We start from the raw sequence: 6,000 nt of genomic DNA on the forward strand, positions 1-6,000 counted from the left end.
GTGACACAGATCCAGAGGCTGAAATTTAACAAGAGCAGCATCAGCAAAGGCGGTATGCTATGTGGTATGTACTGAAACTGTATATATTTGCTTAGCGGTTTTGGAAAATGAATAAGTTCCACTTTATGTCGTTTTTTTTTTTTTTTTTTTTTTTTTTTTTAAGCTGTACATGTGGAAAGTGCAGTTTGATGACAACATCGCATGTTGTTTACTTGATGTGCTTACGCGCTGATAGCTAAGTTAACAACAGTTAACTCACGGCATGTGGTTCCAAAACACAATCGTGACCCTTTTCCGTTGGGACTGCATCATCCTTAAGAAATAAACAATGTGCAATCCGAAATGCAGGGAACAAACAAAAAAACTTGCATAACTCCGTTGATGCTCTGTAAAAATAAACTCCATCCACTGGTCCCTTAATGCTGTTTCTCTTGGTAATCTGTGCAGGGTTGTCTTGCCCTGGCAACCAAAAACACACTTCTTTTGTGACTTTTCGCGACACTCTCGCTCTGATCAGGCTGTGCTCAGCCTCTCAGTGCTCTGCTATACGGGAGCGCGCGCTCTTCCGGCAGAAGAGCGCGCACTTAGGACCCATATAAGGAAATTCCGCTCCATCTAACGTCACACAGAGCCATACTCGAAAAAAACTTTCCGAAACTTGTGACAAACCGAAGACGTTTTTTTGGAACAAAAATACTCCTTCAAACGTACAACTTAATTTTTGAAACTTTGTCCATGTTTAGCATGGGAATCCAACTCTTTAACAGTGTAAAAAACTCAGTATGCATGAAATAGCATTTCACCCCCCCTTTAATGATACCATTCACAGCGTTATTCAAACGGACCTTTTCACTGACGTGATGACGCAATTACGTGCACTTGCTAGCCTGTTCCATTTACGTGTTCTCCGTATGCTAAAGTGGAGTCTCTCCTAGCCTCTGAAGGAAGTGACTTGGAAGGATCAGTCCTACCAAGGAAGTATCCTTGACATTGAGAAACGCCTACTGACAAGCATGCGCTTTTCACTTGTAAAACTCAGGGGTGTATGGGTATTGTAGTCTCTGCTCTCTGTGGGACGTGCATTGTGAAGGGCGCTCTGAAAAGCGGCAGCGCAGGCAAAGGATTAAAACCTCTATGAAAACAGATGTCCAAATGAGTGTACCGGTACGCTAAAAGCAAGTTCTGGGTGCACAGAGAGGTGGCGGTACGCTCAAGAGCTATATTTGGAAGTGGCGGTACTGAGTACCGGTGCGTACCCCCTTACAAAAATTAACCATGGTTTTACAACAAATAAAACCAAAAAACCATGGTTACTGTAGTTAAACCATGGTAACCACAAATTAACCATGGTTTTGCTATATTTACCATAGTTTAACCATGGTATTTGTAGTAAATCTGTGGTTTTACAAATGGCAGTCAATACGCCAAAAAACCATGGGTTACTACAGTTTTTCTATAATAAAACCATGGTTATTTTTCGTAAGGGCCGGCCCACTTAAAGCACTCTCAGTACAGTGTTACTGGGGAAAATTTAGTTACATTTTTTTTCCACTCCTAAAGTGGCATCTAGTGGATAATGATAATGACAGATAATGACATTTTCATTCAGACCAAAGCAAAAAGACCAACAAGTGGGCAGGCAATATACTGATGTTTCATGTTGATGTCAACATGATAGGGCTTGGAATTTGATTTAAAAATGACTGGTTTCAATGATTCAGATTCGACTCTTTCTTTTGAGAGGCAATAACTTTATACACAGTGTATGCTTAGATTTAAAACTTTGCAGGATGTTTTCATTCACTTAGAGCTGTTACACACTGCATGAAAGTACATTTTCAAAAATCCATAATAGGGGCTATTTAAAGTAAATGTGAAATTTCAAACATGAGAAAAAACTACTGTTCTGATCTGTTTGCAGAGCTTAAAGTCATTTAAAAATCACACACTATTTATAAAACCTACCATATTAGGTGATATTTAAAGGGATATATCACCCAAACATGTTGTTCGGTACACAAATCAAGATATGTTTGATGAAATTTGATAGCTTTTTGACTCTGCATAGACAGCAAAGGCCCAGAAACATATTCAGGACATTGTTAAAATAGTCTATGTGAAATCAACCTTATTTTTATGAAGCTACGAGAATATTTTTGTGCACAAAGAAAACAAAAATAATGATTTTATTCAACAATTTCATCTGTTCCGTGTCAGAATTCAACATGTTTTCATGACACCAACGAGGCATATGTGTGCATTCCTCTCTTGCAAAAAATTTGACTAACGGAACGTTCCCAAAACTTTACCTAACATTCTGTACACGTTTGGTTAATGGTTTAAAGAAAACATTTGAATGTAATTTTTAAAGACTGTTTTAAGGAAGTTTTTTTTTTTTTTCAACTAATGTTCCTACAATGTTAAATGTAAACAAAAGTAACACATACAACTGTAACTTTTCAAGGAGGTTTTGGGAATGTTTTGAGGTTACAGATCATACAATATTATTAATAAAACATTGACACAATGTTTCATGATAACTAGAGAAGAACATTATCTCAGCCACATTAGGAAAACATAAGGATATCACTGAGGTCTGAGATACAGTAATGTTTTTTTTTTATATATATAAAAATGTACTGACAATGTGATGTTAACAAAACTAGAACATTTTAACTGCATCGTTTTGAGGATGTTTTTGAGGATGCTTTTTAGGTAAAAGATTATACAATAATCTTAAAGGGAACCAATTATGAATATACAGTAAACAATCTCATGTAAATTGAGAATAAATACCCAACAGATCATTTATTATAACAGCTGTTTTGGAGTGTATCACTTTAAATGCAAATAAGATGCATATTCCCACCTGGCCCCAGAAGAAGGCATTGCATATTGGTCTCTCTGCATTGTAGCTACAGCAATAAACAGCAGGTAGAAGCAACGTAACTTAGAATGAGAGAACCAGTGTTCAGCTGTACATATAGACAGCCAAATGAACTGAAAGTGGGATGAATTGGGGCACAATGTTACAGAGCTTGCGCTGTGCTGACCTGTCAACTGCGCAGATCAATTGGCCGAGCTGTGCTACCTGGATTTTGAGGCTGTAACGCATTAAACTTCCTAATTACGGGAAGGAGGAGGCGGGAACCGGCGGACAATCAAATAAGACTTTAATAATCAAAATAAACACAAAACAGTGCGGCAACCCCTCACGGACGACTGCCGTGCACAAACAAAAACCAAACACAAATAAAATCCAGGGCTGGTCCTCTCTCATCCTTCACTGCTGTCGGTCCTGTTTTATATCCTTCCATCTCCTCTGTGGGACTCGAGACCGGTGGGCCGAGCAGGTGTCGCTCATTTCCAATCACTCCACCGGCCTCGCTCCATTCCCACGGCTCTCGGCCCCGCCCCACTCGCCACAGAGGCACATTACCTTAAAAAATTAAAGTAATCAACAGCGTTCTCGGCAGGTCAGATGATGGGAGAAAATGAAGACTCTTATGGTATGTTTCCACTAGCACAGCAAGGCAAGCATTTTTAAATTCATTCCTTTGGAAGTAGACCTTAATCACTTGTGTTGTGCATTATGGGATCGAAAGGTGTGCTGAGAAACTGTTGAGAGCAGCCAAGAGTTTGGGAATACAAATATGAATCTTCCTCTTCCCAATACCCCATAGATTTTCTACGTGGTTAAGGCCAGGTGAGTTTTCTGGCCAGTTAAGAACAGTACTGGAAGTTTTGGCACTGTGTGCAGGTGCCAAGTCCTGTTGGAAAATGAAATCTGCATCTCCATAAAGTTGGTCAGCAGCAGGAAGCATGAAACTTCCTGGTATACGGCTGTGTTGAACTTGGACCTTAGAAAACACAGTGGACCAACACCAGCAGATGACATGGCACTGCAAACCATCACTGACTGTGGAAACTTTACACTGGACCTCAAGCAATGTGGATTGTGTGCCTCTCATCTCTTCCTCCAGACTCTGGAACCCTGATTTCCAAAGGAAATGCAAAATGTACTTTCATCAGAGAACATAACTTTGGATTACTCAGCAGCAGTCCAGTCCTTTTTGAAGCGAGATGCTTCTGACGCTGTCTGTTGTTCAAGAGTGTCTTGACACAAGGAATGCTACAGCTGAAACCCATGTCTTGCATACGTCTGTGCATAATGGTTCTTGAAGCACTGACTCCAGCTGCAGTCCACTCTTTGTGAATCTCCCCCACATTTTTGAATGGGTTTGTTTCAAAATCCTCTCCAGGGTGCAGTTATCCCTATTGCTTGTACACTTTTTTTTCTACCACATCTTTTCCTTCCCTTCACCTCTCTATTAATGTGCTTGGACACAGAGCTTTGTGAACAGCAAGCCTCTTTTGCAATGTCCTTTTGTGTCTTGCCCTCCTTGTGAAAGGTGTCAATGGTCGTCTTTTGGACAACTGTCAAGTCAGCAGTCTTCCTCATGATTGTGTAGCCTACAGAACTACACTGAGAGACAATTTAAAGGCTTTGCAGGTATTTTAGTTAATTAGCTGATCAGAGTGTGGCATCAGGTGTCTTCAACATTGAACCTTTTCACAATATTCAAATTTTCTGAGATACTGAATTTGGGATTTTCCTTGTATGTCAGTTATAAACATCAAAATATGTTTATAACTGAAAGAAATGAACATTTGAAATATATCAGTCTGTGTCTAATGAATGAATATAATATACATTCAAAAATTTCACTTTTTGAACAGAATTAGTTAAATAAATTACACTATTTAAAACTTTTTAATGATATTCTAATTATATGACCAGCACCTGTTATTAGCTGAAGTATGATAAGGCATATTTGGCGTGCAGTCCCAGGAAGGGCACCGAGCTCAGGAATGGCCCAAACCTGGCGGGGGCTGATGTTTTGAGAAGTTACCTGTTTGGCAAGCCGGAAGAGCCTACGTACTTGGGTGGGAGTGATTTATGCGTTCGAAGGGTAGGACCTACCAGCTGCTGGTATTGGACTATGTGGTTTGGGGCACCTGGTCTGGGAAGGCTTGAGCCGATGCACAATGGGAGCTCACAGCATTTGAACGGGTGACCCCTACCATTCAATGGGGGAGGAGCAGTGTGATTGTGAACACTACCAGGAGTTGCCTCGATGGGAACAGCTTGTGGTGTTGGGTTCAGTCCCTACTGGCTGAGAGGGCCCTGCTAATCAGTGGGCAGAGGGCAAAATGCCTGACCGAGAAGGCCCATGAAACATTTGACTGGAGATCAAGACTCAGGACAATGGATGTGTGGGTCCTCTGAGTTTGGCAGATAAAAAGGCTTTGGGCCATCCAGAAAGGAGGACCCTTGTGACATCCAACAGGAGATCAAGCCTCATGGCATCAGAAGGATAAGTCTCACTTGCAGATGGCAAGTAAAGAGGCCCAACCGGGAGTACTCTCGTTTGACGAGAAATGGTCTCTCGCTGCATCCGATGGGGTATCAAACTCAGAACATTGAATGGGTAAGCATCGCCAGGTGGGGGAAATAGACATGAGGATAGCTGAGAGGGCTCGGACACTGTTCAGCAGGAGGTCAAGACTCATGGCGTCAGATGGCTAAGCCTCGCCAACTGTTGAATGGAATGGTAAAGTTATGTGGCCGGGATACTCTAGCCGACATTCGACGGGAGCACACAGCATTGAACGGGTAAGCATCACCTACCATAAAATGGAACAGGTAAAGTTGTCTGGCCAGGAGGCTCTCGCCGACATCCGACGGGAGCACACAGCATCGAACGGGTAAGCCTTACTGACCGTAGAATGGAAAGGTAAGTTTGTCTAGACAGGAGGCTCTTGCTGATGTCCGACGGGAGCTCAGTACTCATGGCATCGAATGGGTAAGCTTCTCCGGATGTAAGATGGTAAGGTAAAGTTGTGAGGCCAGGAGGCTCTCGCCAGTATTTGATGGAAGCTCGATACTCATCGTATTGGATGGGTAAACCTTGCCGACCGTAGGATGGAAAAGGAAAG

The sequence above is a fragment of the Carassius gibelio genome, chromosome B1, assembly GCF_023724105.1.
Source record: "Carassius gibelio isolate Cgi1373 ecotype wild population from Czech Republic chromosome B1, carGib1.2-hapl.c, whole genome shotgun sequence".
NCBI classification, from domain to species: domain Eukaryota; kingdom Metazoa; phylum Chordata; class Actinopteri; order Cypriniformes; family Cyprinidae; genus Carassius; species Carassius gibelio.